Below are 20,368 nucleotides of genomic sequence, written 5' to 3' on the forward strand. Positions count from 1 at the left end.
GGCGGTGCTATAGTTTTTTACCCAACAGTTTCTGGAATGTTCGCTCTGTTCCTCTGCGGTTTTATCTTTCACTTGCAGACGGACGATGAAAAATCATCAGGAACAGAAGACCTCAATAGGCTTTTGTTTTCCATAAAAAAAAAAAAAAAAAAAAAAAAAAAGTGTAATTCCAGTGCTGAGCGATATCGTGTTTATTCTACCCCCTCGTGTTGTATTTGGAAGCTCCAGGGCATCATCTTACACTAGATAATATTTCTGCTCTGCAAGCCCGGAAGATTTCCTTCCAGCCGACTACTCCCAGAATCCCTAGCCAAGGCGAGTGGCCATTCTGTACAGTGTCGTATTCCATAGGCGAGTGTCATGTCTGTCATGTCAGACGTCTGTCTGTGCGGCTGAGGATAACTTCTTTGGTTCTTTGTTTACTTCTGGGTTGTTGTTGTCGTCGTGATGGGAGACGCATGCAGTTATTGGGGCTGTTTGTGCTTTTACACAATGTTTTATGATACAAAAAATACAAAGGGGACAGGAAGGCATCTTTCTCGTCGTTTGCCTTGTTGTTGTTTTATAGTCTAGAAGATGCATTGGAAACGAACGTGCAGATTTTTGTAACAGGAATGTCTGTACGCCAAAAAAAAAAGGGCCAATAGTAAGAGATTGAGCTTCGGGTCAACTTTTGTACAAATTCCCCGTATAAAAAGCTTTCTATTTGCTTTACACACAGGATGGAATTTCGACAATTTAGATTTGTGCTCGGGCGCCAAAGCTAAATAAATTCTGGTATTCTTGGCATGTCGAGTAGAAATTCTGCCAGCTGTGCTTATATATCTGATATATTTCTATATATATGTGTGTGTATGTATATATATATATATATATATATATATATATATATGAGTAGAGGTTGTAGCCGTATTAGTCCAGTAGTGTCAGTATCAAAAAACAGATGGAATAAGTATCTTGTGATAATACCTTTTTTATTTGGACTAACAGAATTTTGGAATGACAAGCTTTCGGGAGCTCTTCTCCCTTTCTCCTCCCGAAAGCTTGTCATTCCAAAATTCTGTTAGTCCAAATAAAAAAGGTATTATCACAAGATACTTATTCCATCTGTTTTTTGATATATATATATATATATATATATATATATATATATATATCTCTATATCTATATCCTTCCTTCACTCATTACTAATACCACAAAAAGATTCCTTCGTAAAAGATTGTCGTTAATTAAGCCTACATCTTATACCCCGAGATCGTACTGTAAGTCAATTGGCCCTCGACCAACAATAAAAGAATAATATCCATATGGTGAGGACTGTTGCACTGGCACACTGTCTGCATTGTTCTAAACAATCGAGTATCCCATTTTACATCACTGTTGGATCTGCTAGTAGTCCTTTTAGGGGTTAATGTATGAGCTATAAGGGTTCTTCCTGGCTCTGTGCGAGCGTACAGCTGTTTGCTTCCTATAGAACCGGTTCGTCCTGTCGCCGGAGGATGCCGCGCGGTGCCCGGCGTTGCGCTTGGCACGGCGTTCTGCTATGACATCATCACCTGGAAGAGTAAGCCTGACTTTTAATGAATGGAGGATGGGTAATTGGGCACTCGTTGTCCTTCTGATGACACCCTTGGGTTGGCCTCGTATTCTTTTTAATAACTAATATAGATGAATAATATTATAAAGGTTTAATTAAACAATACAATGAGAGAATTTATATTATAAAAAAAAACAAAAAAACTTTCAGGTTCTATAAAATATTGCTGATGTAGGGAAAAATATTAGTCGGCCTTTCTAAAAGTACTGTTCAGCGTTTTTCTTTATTTTCGGTTACTTTAAAGGTTTCATTGAATTTGCTTTTCTGTTGCCCAAATCTTGCTCCCCGCTTGTGATTTTGTCAGCGGGGGAGACAGGAGATAGTGGGCTGGTGTGATCAGGGCGCGGTGGGACTTATGTTCTGTTTGCTCGCTATACTGCGCTAAGGAATATGGTGACGCTATGGAATATGGCGACGCTATGCCATTCTGTAATCTAGGTTAAAAGCTCACCTTTTTGGAAGCTTGGCTATATCGCCAGTGGCAGCACCGGCGTTATCTGATTAATATTTTCTCCCAAAGATCTCTCCCTGCTCCTCCTGCCGCGCATACACAGGTCGAATTAATCTTTGCCGGTGCAATCTCTTTATAGTGTAAAAGAAAAGTGAATTAGGGGAAGCTGCAGCTCCAGGGCTGCAGTGCAGCACACCCCTCCCCGCTCCCATTGTAGCATCACTGATTGGCTTCCAAGCAGTAGCAAAACACATTAAATCGAGCTTCTGGTACTCATGGGCCGGTCTCTGTATCTGTAGGGGGGGTTAACCCTTTGAGTGTCGGATGCCCCATAATGTATCTGGAAGCCCGCCCGGCACACACACGGCGCATTGTTCGGCACATTGTTTGTCGGTGCGACCGCCCAGCTGATTCATCTGTTATTTAAAGAGTGTGTGGGATTATCACGCCGTTAAATCCCTTCTGGTTTAAAACAAACAGGATCAGATTAAGCAGAGGACTCGCCTGTTACCTGCAAACCCGCAAACAACTCCAAAAGCCCCATACTGGAGCGCCTCCTGGCTTCTTAACGCTTTATGTGCCAGGTAGAAAGCGACACAGCGGTCTTCCTCCCCTCATGTATTTTCATACTGCAATAAATGGTATTTACACCTCGCACAGATCTTTCTCTTCTTGTTTCTGAGACCGACAGGATTTTTAGCCGTTTGTTCCAAGAATACGCCTTTTGCCGAGGAACTGCCGACATCCGATGAGACGTTTTCACAGCAGAATGTAATAGTTGGAGACCTTTCATCCCGGCATTCACCTCGTTCTAACCCGCTTTGCCTTTGGAGAGAGGAGACGGCATTATAAATGTCCTCTGGATCTTCGTTTCGTGTGCCCTGCTAAAAAATCATTTAAATCCTTAATTCCTTGAATACGCTGGTGATAGATGGGATCTCGGGGCTGCTAACTTCTTTGTAAAGCCTCCATAGTGTGAGCTGCAGTGCTTAGCAGACTTGTTAGTGAATGAAATAGTTATATAGTAAGTGTGTGTGTACTATATATATATATATATATATATATATATATATATATATATATATATATATATTGTCTTTTTAATATTGTTAGTCCAATAAAAAAGGTATCACCGCATACTCTGCAATACTCTATTTTTTGACATCGTGTCTACTGGACTAATACGGCTTCACCCTTTTACATTTATATATATATATATATTAATACTTTTTTTTTTTTTTGGACATGCATATCTTTTGCGGTCGAGCGTCCTGCATGTCTATCGCAAACTCACCATTTTCCTTCTCGGCCCACAAAACCACACAATGCGCTCATCTGTTTGTTTTTCCTCCTCTGTATTCTCATTTCTGTAGACAGAACGTATTTGTTTGAGAAAACCATCCAAACCTGAGCTCATTCCTCACGCCCCAACCCAAATAAATAAAAAAAAATAAAATACAAAAATGGTGGCTTTGGGGGGGGGGGGATCACTGCAGATGTGGAATGTATACATTGTCGAATTATTTTTATGGCCCTCTGGTGGGGGGGGATGACTTTGGACTCATTACGCAATCTATGGAAAACTTTTTTTAAGTTTTTTTCACGTTATTTCTAGAATATGCATATTACGGTACGTGTTAAGTATACGCGGTCATCGCTGGTGTATTGTCGCTTTTAGCGATGCTTGGTTACGTGTTTTACAGCGATGTACCGGGAGGCTGATGATTGGCGCATTCTGCCTGTTGGCAGCTATTATTTCGCACTCGGCCTGCCGCCGGTGTGTATAAAGATCCAGACCTCATCTAACAAGCGAAGAAGAAGCTTGTGTTTTATTGTAATTTTTTTAAAATGACTTGTATGGATCAGATTTCTGTAGATGACAAAAACTATGTATTGTAAGGGATTTAATTAGAAGTAATACATTCTTATTTGTTTTATCTGTATGGTTTGGTAAAGTCATGGTCTCTCCGAATCTGGTCACTGATTTTAAAGTTTTTGGGGTTTTCTTGTTCGGGTAGGAAGGGATATCAAAGCCTTAATTAACGAGATGCAGACAAGGCGGTCACATTGTGTTCCCGATGTTGCGTTATTTTTCCTCCTGCAGTATTTTTAACGCTCTTTTTCCTCCTCTCTTCCAGATGTTCCTCACGGTTTATCTCAGCAACAATGAGCAGCATTTTACAGAAGTGCCGGTCACCCCCGAGACCACCTGCCGAGACATCGTGGAGCTGTGTAAGGAGCCGGGCGAGACGGACTGTCATCTATCCGAGGCGTGGAGGGGCTCAGGTACGAACCCCCCCCCCCCCCGCCGCATAGACCTGTTTATTCCTCGCGTGGGGAACGTGCCGTTCTAGAACATTTAGCCACGATGAGCAAGTCTGTGATCTATAAGCTCTCGTCTGGTGTGAAACGTATGGTAATTTAAGAGTAAAAGTATTTCTTTTGGCGATCTCATGGGGCACTTCGGTTCTTCTAGCTCTTTTTTTTCTTTTCGGACATCCTCTTAATAAAGGAAAAGGACAAGGCTTGCGACGATAAGGCAATCTTTAGACAGTTCGAACAGAATAAGTTTGTCCCTCGCAGGCATCATGAAAATAAACCTGTTCTAGAATTACAGACTAAAGAGTGTATGTGTCCGTCGTCAGCCGGACCCCGCTCTCGGGCCGTTCTCGCTGCAGACGTTTCTGTCTCGTTTCTCGGATAGAACGGCCTCCGGTTTTCCCTTTCATTGTTGGAAACAAAATGTAAGGGTGACCTTACTGTCAACCTCGGCAGCTGTTATCCTCGCTTTGTTTTCCGAAACCTTGCATTATTGTGCCTGGGTGAAAGAAGACGCCGGGAGACTCACTAGAGGGGCAATAAACGTTTTTTTTTTGTTTTTTTTTTTAAAACCATTCTTTTTACAGCGCTAATCATTCCTATGCGCTCCTTTTTTTGAGACTTGTGAATGCTCCGAGAATTAACCATCCATCCATCGCCTGTCCGGTGCTGCTGCCTCATTCCATGTTGATTTCTGGGGTGTTGGAGGGTCTTGCGGCCCCCATTATTGCTGCATTATCCGTGCTAATTGTTCAAATTGCGGAAATGTATGTTTTTAATAGACGCGCCGAGGTAGCGGTGGTTCTCGGATTGCCATAAAGCTGTCTATAGAACCCATTTTTTTTTTGTATTAATGTTTTTGCATCTATTCTCCTCTGATGAGAATATAAGGGATAATGTTTATGATCCGCTCCAGCATAGTGTGTAGGTGTTTCACATTTCTATAAGCTATGTGAAGCTGCGCATGTTCTGTCCTCCTGTATTAAGCTGAAGAACGTTTTCTTTCCACCCGTTGGCCATTGGTCTTAACATTTGTGACTTTTTTTTAAAACCCCAAAAGCCCCCCCCTCCCTCTCCGGCCAGGGTAACATCCAGTTGGCCATAACTCCATCATACAGTATATGTATACCCTGCTATGCAACGATTAACTCTTTCTCGGTTGGGTTTGTCCACTATTGTGTTACTTAGACACGTTCGCTTCGACAACTGCGTGTCTGTGCGTTAAAAACACCCGGGTGTTTGCGATGGAGCTCGCGGCACGTTCCGTGAGTTTATTCACGGTTTTGAAATGAAGCCATTGTTCCCGGCAGCGGTTGTGACAATGGCGGATTGTATTGATGCCGATGTCCTTCACAGAAGACAAAGCCGCCTTCTAAGCACTTTAAAAAGGTTCTTACCCAAAGTAACTGGTGATAGAGCAAGTCTGTAACGCTAGATTTACTCTATTCAATGAGAGAGCCTTACAAGGAAAATGCTTAAGGTGTTTGTGTATTCTATATAATATATATCTATCATCTTCTTCTTCTTCTTTTGAACTTAGACTGTAAGCTCTTCAGGGCAGGGACTTCCTTTCTCAGTGTAACATAAATGGATGTATTTTTCAAAATAAAAAATAAATGGTAAACCTGCCATAAGAAATTGGCCAGAGTAACTTGCGCAAGATTTCAAACTTAAAATATGTCCGGTGAAAGGAAATCCCGACCCAACAAGGAACGGATCCTGCGTGTGAATGTCCACCCAGGCATCGGCAGTCACGTGACTCTCGAGCTCATTTGGTTGGTTGTTTGATGTATTTTAACACGTTTCTCCCATATTGTGTTTCAGAACGTCCCGTGGCGGATAACGAGCGGATGTACGACGTTCTGCATAAATACGGGACGCAGAAGCACGAAGCGAGGTTCTACCTGCGCCATGACCGCCCTCCGTCTAGAGAATCGGGTCAGTAAGGTGGTGCAATGATACCCCAAAAAAACCTCTATCTCTCATAAATCTACATCGCTGACAATGCGTGGTTCATGGGGAGGCAACTTTAGAAACATATAATTTGATGAGGAACCATCTGGTCTCTCTGGTTTTCTATCTGTAAAGACCTGAACCTTTATCAGTCCTTGGGCTCGTCTTAGATCCAGGAGCTGCTTAATGACTGTTAACCACATACCCCATAGGATACTCTTTGTATAGATTGTGGACATTAAGGCACATGGGATTCCTACTCGGTTGACCATTGGTCCCAATAGTGCCGTATGACTGCCCACCACCGGTGATGACTAGAAGGAAGCCGCTGTGATGCGTGTTACTGAGTCTCTGCAGCTTTTTTTATTTTCATTTTATTTGGTATTTTTTAGCTAATGTGCGTCATTATTTTCCATTTCAGTAAATGCACAGAGGGTCAACGACCCCAATATGAAAAGGAACGGAGTGAAAGCCCTGGCTGACCGGAGGATAGAGAATGGGGTAAGTCAGGACATGATGCTCGTAAGCATACAGCGTTCTCTGAAATCCATGTAACCTTCTAATACGGAAAGGAAAAAATATGGAGTTTCCTATCCAAGGCTGTCGTTAGTTAATCATTATAGGGCTGTCACAATTCTTGGCTAATTGGTTTGTACCACATGTTGACATCCCACTGCTTAAATTCAGGTGAATGGTCCCAGGATGGACATGACTCTGGCTGAATTGCAGGAGATGGCAGCCCGACAGCAGCAGCAGATTGAAGCCCAACAGCAGATGCTGGCCACCAAGGTACAACGAAACGGGAACCACCACCCTCACAGCCTCTAAGATGACTTGTCAATCAGGGAAATTGTTTTGGGGATACTTTAGTTTCAATGTGGCAGAAGGTGGCAAAACTAGCATTGTCTCACCTCCTGCTTTTAAGGCTTGAGTGAGAAATTCAAAGGCTGCCTGATCCAAATGAAAATCTCTCATCAATATGGCGGCAGAAACTCCCGCTGTAAGAAGCTCCGCATACGTTGTTGGCACTATATAAATAAAGCTAAAAGATAACCGGGAAGGAATAAATCATATAGATTCAAGTTAAGATAGCTCTTCCAACGGTATACGCAGAAAGTGGTTTCCAATGTGTGTATTTTATCATATATTATATATCGGTAAATTACATGCATGTAATTAGCATGTAGGAATGGGAAGACTTAACCTTAGATCCGATGCGCAGGTCCATGATGGCTCTGGTTTTATACACCGGGGTCAACATAGGAGGGTAAAGCTGTACATAGCTGTTCAGCTTCTCCCGCTATTTACGTCTGGAACAGCTTCGCAGAGGTTAGTAAAATAATCTCAATAACTCTAAATCCATAAACTGGTAACCTTTGACCTTTCACCGACTCGTTTAGTGCTATTCTTTGGGTATAAATCCTGGCTGCGGAAGCCCTGTATTCTGTATAAACGCTTGCTTTATAGAGGAGTCTTGTGTTAATTAGTTTATTTCTCGACACAATGTTACAAAGACTAAGCGGAGGCTCGTGAGATTTGTAGCCGGAGAACAGAAGATTGATCGCCCCCCCCGTTACCGCCGTCCTTTGTGCTCGGACACGCGGCTGGGACTGTGAGCCGCGTTCGATAAAATCTTTCCCGATTATTTAGGAGCAGCGCCTGAAGTATCTGAAGCAGCAAGGCCAGCGGCAGCAGCAGCAAGCGGGCGAGCAGGAGAAGCTAAAAAGGCTCCGTGAGATCGCCGAAAACCAAGAGGCCAAGCTCAAGAAAGTTCGGGCCCTCAAGGGTCACGTGGAGCAGAAAAGGCTGAGCAATGGCAGGCTAGGTGAGCTACGGTCCAGAGGCCGCCATGTTTATTTCTCCCTGTACAGCTTGATGAGCATTCGTTGCGCGGAATGAATTGTTAAAGGAAAGTGTCTATAGAAGTCGTGCATTGTGTACCTGCATGTAATGAGTCGGTTCATTGACCCGCGGAGTTTCTATGCTTCCCTTCTACAGGCGTGTCTTTAGTATGTTCCAAACTCGTTTTGAGCATTTCTACACGCTTCTGTCACACCGTGACCGAGGGGCTTGGATGGCGTTTCCCCCAGAGGAACATTGTGTGGACCTGTAGTCTACAAATAACCCACGTAACCAGCCCGTATAAATAGCACCGAAACACACGCCATGCGCAAACCACTAACCAGCCCACTGTATGCAATTTTCTGCCCCCACACACTATTTTTGAGGCTTTTATGGAAAAGTCCCACCAGTCTTGGTATATTTCCATGATCTTACTGCGCGGACCGGATCATATCACACGCTGTTTATATGTGCCGTGTTTACATGCCACCCTTTCCTCTTTGCCAGTGGAGGAAATCGAACAGATGAACAACGTGTTCCAGCAGAAGCAGAAGGAACTCGTCGTAGCCGTGTCCAAAGTGGAAGAGCTCAGCCGACAGCTGGAGATGCTGAAGAATGGCCGAATTGAGGGTTACCCTGACAACCAGTCGGCCGTCGCTGAGCTCGACAGATTGTATAAGGAGTTACAGGTAAAAAACGCGTTTCTTTTATTACATACGATTACTTTGCACCCTCTAGTACGCGAGGCAAAGAAAATGTAGCAGATCCGCGTTTTATTCCTTCCGCCGAAGGTTTAATCTCATAAAAACCTTTTCAGAAGCTTATTTTTCCCCTCAGTTGCTATGGCAACAATCTATCAATGCCTGCTTTTGTGTCACTTGGCGATTAAGCATTCCTGGCAAATATTACGCCGGCAACAATTTCACCGGATTAAAACGTTTATTTTTTTTTTAGGGGTTTTGGGGCATTCAACAGCACCAAGAAGTATGTTTCTAATGCTCAGGGATTACCAGATTAATACATTGTGATTAATTCCTGTTAATTAAGTGCACTACAGTTCAAAAGTTTAGGGTGACTTAGAAATGTCTATTTTAGAAAGAAAAGCAGATTTCATCCACTAAAATAACATGAAATGGATCAGAAATCCAGCACAGACGGGGTTAATGTTGTAAATGACTATTGTAGCTGGAAACGGCTGATTTTTTTTAATGGACTCTCTTCATTAGGCGTACAGAGGCCCTTTATCCCTCCCATCACTCCTGTGTTCCAATGGCCCTTTATCACTCCCATCACTCCTGTGTTCCAGTGGCCCTTTATCCCTCCCATCACTCCTGTGTTCCAATGGCCCTTTATCCCTCCCATCACTCCTGTGTTCCAATGGCCCTTTATCACTCCCATCACTCCTGTGTTCCAATGGCACGTTGTGTTCGCTGATCCAAGTTTAAATTTAAAAGCCTAATTGATGGTTAGAAACCCTTTTGCGATTATGTCACAGCCAGAAATGTCCTTGTTTTCTGTGAAAAAACGCCCTGTGACCCCAAACTTTTGAGCAGCATGTGTGTCTGAACCTGAATCCATACAGCGTGGGTATCGGAATGAATAACTTGTTTTGTGCTGGAACGTGCAGTGAATGTGCGTCCGGTGCACGGATTAGCATGCGCGGCTTCGCCTGGCTTTTGGATCCCCGTCTCTGAAGAGTTTTGTTCTGTTTTTTTTTTTTTTTTTTTTTTATTTGCTGACCGCATTCAGTTAAGGAACAGGCTGAACCAGGAGCAGAATGCCAAGCTGCAGCAGCAGAGAGACAGCCTGAATAAACGCAACTCGGAGGTGGCGGCCATGGACAAGCGCGTCAACGAGCTGCGAGATCGCCTGTGGAAGAAAAAGGTTGCGCTGCAGCAGAAGGAGAACGTGCCGGTAAGTGAGGCGCCCCGTCTGATACCCATATCTGGCTTCTTTATCAGCCGTGCGTGATAGGAGTAGTAAACATTTCATGTCGGTTTAACCAGATTCAGCACAGATGATTAGGGTATGGCAGATCATAACTTGCAGCCTGGTCTGGTTTTTAAACCCTGTAATCTTCATACTAAATAATGACTCCGGCGTGATGACGAGCTGTGTTGACGGTTTGCTTCTCCTTTACATCCCACGTTTCCGGGAGATGAGCCAACGTTGACAGGCGGCTTAACCCTGGCTTTGTAGCAGATCACATTTATATCCCCATTCTGTGGCCTGTAGCGCTCTGCATCGCATTCCCTTATCGCGACGGCGTTGCAATAAATTCTCTCGTAGTGTGCACTATTGCCCTCGTTTGCTTTCAGTATTTTTAGTTTATGCTACATACAATAAACTGCACCATTTTAATATGAGATTATGTGAAATATCTATTTCGGATTAGATTTTAAGTGCCTAAAATTGAGCAGATTACCAGGTTTTGATCTATAGTACATCACACAAAGGGTTGTGTTTCAGTCCCGTATAATTCACTATTCATTATGAAGGTCCAACCCCGGACAGCTTCTGTTGCCGGAAGAGCTTGGCTGGCCCTCTATAATGTATAGTTCAATCAGCGAGACCTCATCAATCTTCTCACACATTGAATTATGCATGATGCAGGATCCCACAAACCGCTTAGTGATTAAACCCCATACTCTGACTTGTTTATAATCACTCACTATCGCATGCGAGAATTGGATTCCACCCTTTGGTGGTATTGCTGTTTTTTGTTTACCCCCCTTTTGTGTTGAAACGCTTGAAACCTCTCTTCAATCTAGATTTCATCTGATGGGAATGTACCTCAGCAGGTAGCGAGCACTCCCAGCCGAGTGGCTGCCGTGGGTCCTTACATTCAGTCTGCCACCATGCCACGTATGCCCTCCAGACCAGAGCTGCTCGTTAAACCAGCCGTTCCAGAAGCACCCGCGACCACACAAGTGCCTGACGTGACACTGAAATCACAAACTCTGCCCAACATGAAAACTTCATCCCAGGGCAAGACAGCATCTGGTAATTCCCTCCGCTTTATTATTATTCTAGTTTTCTGCTTTCGTCATCATTATCAATGGGATCTCTAGTTTGGTGGGGTTGGGGAACTTTGGTTCCCTTAGTCTTTGCTATACTTACCACGTTACATTTTCTTCAGGGAACGGAAATCAATTTCAGTGCCCTTGCTAGCAGCAGAAATACCTGCACCTCTGACATCATACTCCAGTGACCTCATTAGCAGATATCTGCACCTCCTGACATCATACTCCAGTGACCTTTGTTAGCAACAGATATCTGCACTATGACCTAATGTGCTGGTATCTTTGCCAGTGGCAAAAATATCTGCTCCTCTGACATCGTATTCCAGTGTCCTCATAAGCAGCAGACATCTGCACCTCTGACATCATATTTCAGGGCTCTTAGTTCATAGGTAGGGGAAACTCTGAACAGGGCAGCTTGATACAATGAGCCTCCTAGCCTCTTCTTGACTCCACTGCTGATGATTACTCATGCGCAAGAAGTAAATATACAACGTATTTTTCAATATGTGTCCTTTGTGATTTCTTCGTTGCCGGATTCCTTTTACCCTTCAGTTTCTTGCATCGTCTCCTAATCTAAAGTACCATAATTACGCATATCAATCTCACAGCACCGCGCAATATGATGGCGGTAGACATCTCAATCATTAATACTAATATGTCTTCCCGGGAACATTTTAAAACTCTTCTTAATGCGTCTCATGCCGAGGGTCAGGAGACAAAAACAGGTTGGAACTATTGTTAGCGGCGGCTGCCTCTGCGGTGGTATTTTACACCCCATCAGGAGAAAGCCCCCTGAATTGCCTAGAACACACACCATGCTTTGTCTATAACATTTGTGCTAAATGTGTTTGTCAGGCATGGGGATTCACAGCGTCAAACTCCAGCCGAGTGGGACCGATTGGAGCAATACGAATGGAGATGCTCAAAACTCGCTGAGTGTCGCAGGACAGGGTGAGTGAATGAATGAATGAGCGAGTGAATTGGTGAGTCAGAGACACGCAGCAGCAGGGCCCTTTTTTCTTAATTTTCTTAATTGGGTGTTTGTTCTTAAGATGTCGGCTTTATTATGGATGAATAAACCTTAGAATTAGAAATGCAGCTGTCTCTCATTTGCATAATCAAGTTACCTTGTCTCACATACCCCGTACCAGATTTAATTTCTTCTGCAAAATCCCAACATATGGCGAAATTAAATATATTGTAGAAAAACACAATATGGCGTGAGAAATTGGCGTAGCTTTCCTTTATGATTCATTTAATTTAATCAACTTTTCCATTGCCTCTGCGCTTTCTGAATTCACCATATATTTTGTAAATTGCACATTTTTTTTTCATTTTATTTTTTTTAACCATTTTGATTCTTGACGGAATATTTTGTCACAAGCTGCTTCTGTTTTTAACGACTGCATACTTGTTACTCGTGTGAATACTAAGAGTTGCAGAATGTTGGTTAAGACTTTGGGGTTGGTCGTTGTACCTCTGGGGTTAAATGTTTTTTCCTGTTTTCCTGTTAGTGAACTTTATTATAAACCCTGACACGACCTGTAGTATTAATGCCACCTCCTCCTTTTTAGCCCCGGACGCAGATATTTCTGTACGAGAGAAGGACAAAAAGACCAGACCTTGTTCGATGTTTGATTCGGTTGAGTCTCCTCCAGGGCCACCAAATTTCGTGACTTTAAGAAAAAATCAGAGCAGTGAAGATCTTTTGCGGGACAGCCAGGTATGAGCAAAATGTTTTTTTGTTTTTTTTTATTTTTTTTATTAAAATACGTTGCATGTCTAGTTCGTTATCTTCTATGGGGTTCGGCTCCTGATGACCTGAACATTACGCACGGTCTGTTTGATGTATGAACTGATGCTTATTCAGCTCCGTCGGCTGAGTGTTTCTAATATGAAGCGGTTGCGTGTTTACGACGTATGTTTTGCAAGACGTTTCGTAGAAAGTATAAACTTCAGTAGAAAATAGTTTTGCCGACTCTTTGATTCTCTGCCAAATGTTGATTTTTGATCTGCAGCAACTGCCCTTAAATATGGCACAGATGTCTTGACTTATTTTTTTTTTTTTTACATTTTTTTTTTTTTTAGTTTCCTAACAGAAATGTGGCAAAGGTGCCACCACCGGTGCCCTCCAAACCGAAACAGGTCAACCTGCCTTACTACAACCAGAACCAGCCCACCCAGCCCCCCTCCCGTGGACCCCAAATCTGAAGTTGCTTCCCAAAAACCTCTTCCGATCTCTGTCGGGAATAAGCAGAAAGTGGCACAGCCACAGAGGGTTCCCCTTCCCTCAAATCAGGAACTTACCCCACCTGTCAAACTGGATAACCCCCCTGCCGTGGCAGTTCGTCCTTTCACCCCGCAGCCTGCTAAAGATCCGCCACCTCCACCGTTCCGGAAACCCCAGATGGTGGCCGCCAGCTCCATTTATTCTATGTACACCCAGCACCAGACCCCGGGGAAAAGCTACAGCGTGCAAGGAGCCCTTCACCGAGCTCAGGGAAGGCCACATTATCCTAGTGGTAAGACTTTTTTTTTTTTTTTTTTTACTCGATTGTCTGAATGGTGTGATGGGAAAGAGCTTTAAGGGGAAATCCCACCGTAGTCTTAATAAAAGTATTAATTTTGAAAAAAGTAATTATGGTTTTCACACTTGGTTGAGGGTGTCAGTGGTCAAAAAGTCCTTATCGTACTAGAATGTCTTGGTCTTAATCACCCAGATGGAGTCTCAGGCCAATGAAAGAAGGATATCATTAGCATCGCCATAAAGAATCCACTCTCTGTGAGGTTTTTTTTTTTTACCCTAAAATGGTGACATAGCGGTCCTCAAGTAAAGGAAGTTTAATTGCTCAAAATAAAGTAACTTTTCTCGTATGCCAAACTTAATTTTTTTTTTTTTTTTGCTTGTGTCTAGTTTACGGGAAACCTGTGATCGGTGCCGGACCCCAGAACCAGCAGTCCTTAAACACATCTGTAGATGGGCAGGCAAAGTCCAGCAGCCCCGACCCAGAATCGGAGCCTCCCGTTTCTGGTAACGAGACCCAGGAGACGGAAAGAATTCCTCGTCCGCTTAGTCCAACTAAACTCCTGCCATTCCTATCCAATCCGTACCGAAACCAGAGCGATGCCGACCTTGAGGCTCTGAGAAAGAAACTCTACAATGCTCCCAGGCCGTTAAAGAAACGCAGCTCCATCACAGAGCCAGAAGGACCCAATGGACCAAACATTCAAAAACTCTTGTACCAGAGGACTACCCTGGCGGCCATGGAGACAGTCGGCGCTCCTAAGCAAACCGTGGTGCCGATATCCGAGAGCTTGGCCGAGAACCAGAGCGAGCAGATCACGGTGGACCCAGAAACCGAATCTTCAGAAACCTCGTCGTTCCTCCTGGTTCTTGATGCCGAGCCGGTTGATGAGATTAACACAGAGGAAATCGAGCTGCCTTCTCCTGTGCTGGGTCCAGATTGCATACCCGAGGGAATACCGACTGAGGTTCTTCCACCACCACCTCCACCACCACCGCCTGCTGAATCCGAGGAAGCACCGGAAGAGGTTCAGCCAACCAACCCCTATATAGAAGAGTACCCACCTTATCCTCCACCTCCCTATCCCACCGCAGGGGAACCAGACAGCCTAGCTGAAGAAGCACTCAACATGCGCCCTCCTGAGATCACCGGACAGTTTTCTTTGCCCCCAGTAAGTAGGATCTGTTGCACATTATTTAAAACTGGGACTGTGTTTGTGAGGCTTTGTATTCTGTATAAAGTACAGTAAAGCTCTTAATGCCTAAAATAACAAACCAAAGATTAAAGAAATAACATGACATTCCAATGAATACACTTTATCCATCTCATTCATACGACTATACTTTTTTTTTTTTTTTTTTTTTTCTTATTTATTTTTATTTATTTATTTTTTTTCGTTGCCCAACTTCAAGTTTTTCATGGATTAGAATAAAAATGCTACTTCTTTAAATGATAAATATATACCTTTTTTTTTTTTTTATGTATACTTTACTCTCAGAAGCTTAGTGGGGAAAAAATATACACTCCTTAGGGGAGAACTGCGAGAAGGCTGTATTTTCATTATTAAATGATTGACATAAGCTTCCCTCCTTTATGCTTTTACGCAAAAGCAAGAGAAATGTCAGAAGAAGAGACCCTTACATCTAAACCTCTGACCATCTAGTTTTAGATTATGAAGTTTATTTTTAAAGAGAGGATGCTAGATAAGCGGAGCAGCCTCCCAGCAGCAGTGGTTGTTTGATGCTGAGATGATGCACAAGAGCACGTGGTCTCTGGGTTGGGACGAGCTGGTTGTGTTATATTATGACTTCTATATAGTAACGGCGTTTTCTGCGTCTTTCCATCCGCGTATAGAAACCGTTAATCACGAGTGTTCTGGCCGGCAAGTAGCTAAATGCTGCCGCCATAGAAGAAAAGCAGAATGACCTCCTCAAACATGTAACGACGTTTCTTGTATGTTGCAGACGGCATTGTAACCGCGTTCACTTGTTACAGGGTAAAAGGACCAACCTGCGCAAGAATGGGTCGGAGCGAATTGCACATTCGATGAGAGTGAGGTTTAACCCCCTGGCGTTGCTGCTCGATTCCTCTCTGGAAGGGGAGTTTGACCTCGTGCAGAGAATAATATATGAAGTAAGTGAATAATTCACTGGAATAATGTAAAGGATTGTTAATGTTTTAATCCATACAAGTGTGCAAAGGCTCTGTAATGATGGCGCGGGGTCAGAAGGGCTTATGGGGGGGGGGGGGGGGGGGGACAGTCCTATCCATGTATTTGCTCCATTCATAGGAAACCGTGTGTGTGTGTGTAGCGTCTCTGTATGTGATGGAGCACGGTCCTTTCATTTGACAGATTCTATCTGCTGACAATAGAAAGTTTGTGGGTAGGTAGAATGGGGTATGATATGTCTTGAAATCATAATTATTAGTGACAAGCAAAATGGCCGCCGTTTATTACACTCATCCTCTCTCAGTTCGTTCTACTTAATTATCTGTTCTAACGATTCCAACAACTCTTCTTCAGGTGGAAGACCCGAGCCAGCCCAATGACGAGGGCATTACGGCCCTCCATAACGCGGTGTGCGCGGGTCACACGGAGATCGTGAAGTTCCTGGTGCAGTTTGGAGTCAATGTGAATGCAGCGGACAGCGACGGATGGTACGTTTTACAGAATGTAATCATCCTGCGCGTTTTACACAGACCAGAAGCCGTGCTTTATGTACGATGTCTTTTCTGTGTTACAAACTTACCCTGACGGGAAACAAATTATGGAAATAAAATCCATATACACAGACACTAACTTGTATTTATTTTTATTTAAAATCACTCCAAGGGAAAACACACAAAAGCCCCCAATTTGGAAATATTCTTTTATATACTTTTCCAAAATCTCAGGGGTTATATAGTAGAGAAGTTTTTTTTTTTTTTTTCTTTTTTTTTTTTTTCTTCAAAACGTTTTTTTCACCGATTAAAGCCTCAATTTTTAACAATAAGAAAAGAAAAAAGCTGTGTCACCTTTTGATAACGAAGGTTTGCTCCGAGTTGTGTATCGTTAATATCGTGTCCGCTCTCCCGGCAGGACCCCTCTGCACTGCGCCGCGTCGTGTAATAACGTGCAGGTTTGTAAGTTCCTGGTGGAGTCGGGGGCCGCCGTATTCGCCACGACCTACAGCGACAGACAGACGGCCGCAGATAAATGCGAAGAGATGGAGGAGGGGTACAGCCAGTGCTCGCAGTTTCTGTATGGTATGTATTTTATATGCAGGTCACGGCTTTATTTTTTTTGCACCAGTTTTATTCTCTACAGGTTTAGTTGTTTTGTGCTATAGAACGTCGGCTTGCTGTGTTGTGTGTGTTAAACACTCAGCCTTTGTGCAGTGAAATGCAGTGTTAATACAATGAGTTGAAATATTAATTCTCTCTGTAATTCAGTGACGTGTTACCATTTAGTGAATAAAGCCCCAAATCTGTAACCATTCAGGATGATGGAATTAGATGCAGCATTATATTAAGACCGGGAAGGTTGTTAAGCAAGGTGAGAAGCTTAAAGCAATGGGAATGGTACTGGCTCCATACCGGATGTTTGTAAGCCTGCGAGCCGGGCCATCGTCGGCTCGTCAGACGCTTTAAATGTAGGGACTGTAAGAAGCGCTGCGAGAATGCTTGTCGCAATGTAAATAAAAGATGATGCAATGAAAGCAAACTCTGCCAGTTCTGCCTGGGAAAGGGGTGTAATAATATCACATATATGCAGAGTTACAATACAGGGCAATAGCGGCTTCCTGCATGCGCAGCCAGCTCTTTATCTGCGTTTACCTCCACTGATTAGGACGTCGCGGCAGGACTCGCCAGGTCTGACCTCCCTTGAAATCCAGCTGCGGAATCACTGAAGTGAATGCGCTATGGAGCGATGCGGCTGATAACCCGCTGCTGCGCAGGCATTGTGCTCTTTGGGTACTTTCCATGTTCGCGATTCAGGCCTTACAGTGAATGTTCGCTGCAAACGGCTGCAATTTGGGCAGATTAAAGGCTTGAGCCGTTCTCTGTGATTAGGTCTCTGATCATCATCTGCATGCGGTCCGGATAAATCACTGCCCAACCCAACAAAGCCGGCATAATGGGCTTTATTCACTAAAGGTTTGCAGGAAAGTAAGTTTCTCCAGCATGACTGGTTAAGACGGCCCCGCGTAATGTATAATTCAGTGGGCGAGGGGCCTTTGAAGAAACCTTGATGAGGTTGAAACAACTTTCCTGGAGAGGAGTTACTTGCAAGTGACGTTTGATGTTATTCTGACACCAGCATAATCTAGAAATATGTTTGTTTTGCCAATATTGTGGCCATACCAGAAATATATTTATATATATAATTATTGGAAGACATTCTTTTTCGCCATTATTTTAGTCCTCAGCTCACTCCTTGTATAATCTAACATTGATATTTATTAAAACAATATTCATTTTTAGTGTCCATTTAAAAGGCTTATGAAGGTATATTTAACCTGTTTTTTATACTTCAGTCCTGCTTTGCACAGGTCGATGTGTTCACTTTATGGTAACTGTCGGTCGGTAGAGAAGATTAACGCGAGACTTTTCCATAGGTGTGCAGGAGAAGATGGGCATCATGAACAGAGGAGTAGTGTACGCGTTGTGGGGCTACGAGGCGGAGAGCGACGACGAATTCTCTTTGAAGGAAGGTGACTGCATGACTGTTTTGCGAAGGGAGGATGAAGATGAGACGGAATGGTGGTGGGTCCGCCTGCAAGACGGCGAAGGATATGTTCCACGCAACCTGCTTGGGGTAAGTGTCGGCTGGATGGTAACTCGGCAGAAGATTTGGGGTCCGGAACACTTTTATTGGTGACTTTCAGTTGTAAACAGTAAATACAGAACAGTGTCGCCATGCTGTGTGATATTGTCCTTTAATTCCTTTAATTCCTAGTTTAAGGGTTGTAAGCAAAGTTTTTGTTTCCTTAGAGCGCACAATTGGTTAAAGTTTAATGTGAATGCTGATTCAACTACTTTTGGCATTTGCGCTGATCTTTATGGCCAGGGGGGTTTAGCGCTCAAAGGGTTCAGATCCCTCGGCCCTTCCTAGTGGCTTATGCCCTCCACCCTATATTGAGCTAAATGGAATCTTGTCTGCAAAGAACTCTTTCTCATTTTCACTTTGTTTTTTTCTTTCTCCCCAGCTCTACCCAAGAATTAAACCAAGACAGAGAACTTTGGCTTAAACGGTTAATGAAGTTTTCCGGTTGGAAAAGGAAGAAATGAGGTCTCGCTATTTCACCAGATACAGAGATATCCCCGTGGCTTGAAAGCAGTAAAGACAGATGGATGTATAACGGATGCGTCGCACCTCCTCGGACTAAGGACCTACTGCCTCCCGTACTTCTTCAGACGCTGAGATGTTTGTCGGCTTTTCATTTCGCCGAAAAGTTTAGTGCCCTCCTTCTCGCGCTCGTCTCTGGCACGTCCAGCATCTTTGAATTCTTTAGACCTTTGGATGTTCTTTCTGCTTAAAACAAAAAAGGACCTTTCTCGGGCGCTGTTTAGACATGAACTGGTTATTCGAAAGATGTTTTTAAGAGTTCCTTTTTTAATTTTTTTTTTTTTTATTCACTAACATGAAATGTACCAATATCATGAATTCTCATGTAGGGTTAGGGATTTTCAGTATTTTACAAAAAAAATAAATCTATATTTATTTTTTTCTTTATTCTGAGAATATGTAGTATATATATAAAAAAATGTAGGTTCTAAAAAAAAAAAAAAAAGTAATAAAATGTAACCGGATTTTATGTAACACCATTACTGTAAAGCGTGGTGGTTTGCGTCATGCTGCGGGGGATGCCTGGGCTTCTTGTTACAATTTAAGGAATAATGAGTGGGGCCAATATAAAGATTATGGCCAAATTCAGTCCATTTAAAAACTGGATTTAGGGCTAATGGATCTTTAAGCAGCACAAGGTCAAGGCAACATTACAGCGACTCACGAGAAAAAAAAAATGGTGTATGTCTAAGACGGGTCCACTAAAAGCCATGGTCTCAAAACCAATTGAACCTACTTGTGGAATGTGACTATAAAGTCCAGCCTGGAAATAGTGTGTTAAGTGGCACTGTGTGCTGTTATGGTACATGGTTACCCAAAAGACACACAAAGGTACTGTGCTGATAGGTGGCTCTACCGAAAGTGTGGGGGTTGAATACGTAAGTTCTCAAAACCATTTAATTTTACCAAAATACAGCCCATGAAAGTCATATTTAATTCATTTTGCATTGTACTGGAAGCAGGTGGTTTAGTTTATTGGGGTTAATAAATGAGACTCCGCCCCCAGCTGCCTCTCCAGGAAGCAGGAAGTGTTCCGGTGTACACATTGCACATGCGTAGCAGCGCTTTCATTTTAATAAAGGGTTTTTAACTTGTTGAAATTACTGGACGTAGCCCTAGCCAATCACGTCAATGCTACTTGAAAACTGATGCTTGATTGGCTGCTGCTGCTGCTACTCCCACCAAAATTCAATGGCAAGACTTTAACGGGGGCTACCGAGCAGGTGCAGGGAATGGGCTTTAGTTAGAAGCAGCCAAAGGAGTATTTGCGTGAGAAATGACGTTTTCTGATGACGGAACGATGCATGCAGTAAAATGAATTTGCCTCC

General features: G+C 43.3%; 1 pseudogene; it reads left to right on the forward strand.

Annotated features, from left to right (window-relative positions):
- The first annotated feature begins 4,187 nt into the window (after positions 1 to 4,187).
- LOC149278155 (apoptosis-stimulating of p53 protein 2-like) lies at positions 4,188 to 18,942 on the forward strand (annotated as a pseudogene).
- Positions 18,943 to 20,368: the final 1,426 nt, after the last annotated feature.

This window comes from Sceloporus occidentalis, unplaced genomic scaffold (genome assembly GCF_023333645.1).
Source record: "Sceloporus occidentalis isolate IW3139 unplaced genomic scaffold, rSceOcc1.0.p SCAF_199, whole genome shotgun sequence".
NCBI lineage: Eukaryota > Metazoa > Chordata > Lepidosauria > Squamata > Phrynosomatidae > Sceloporus > Sceloporus occidentalis.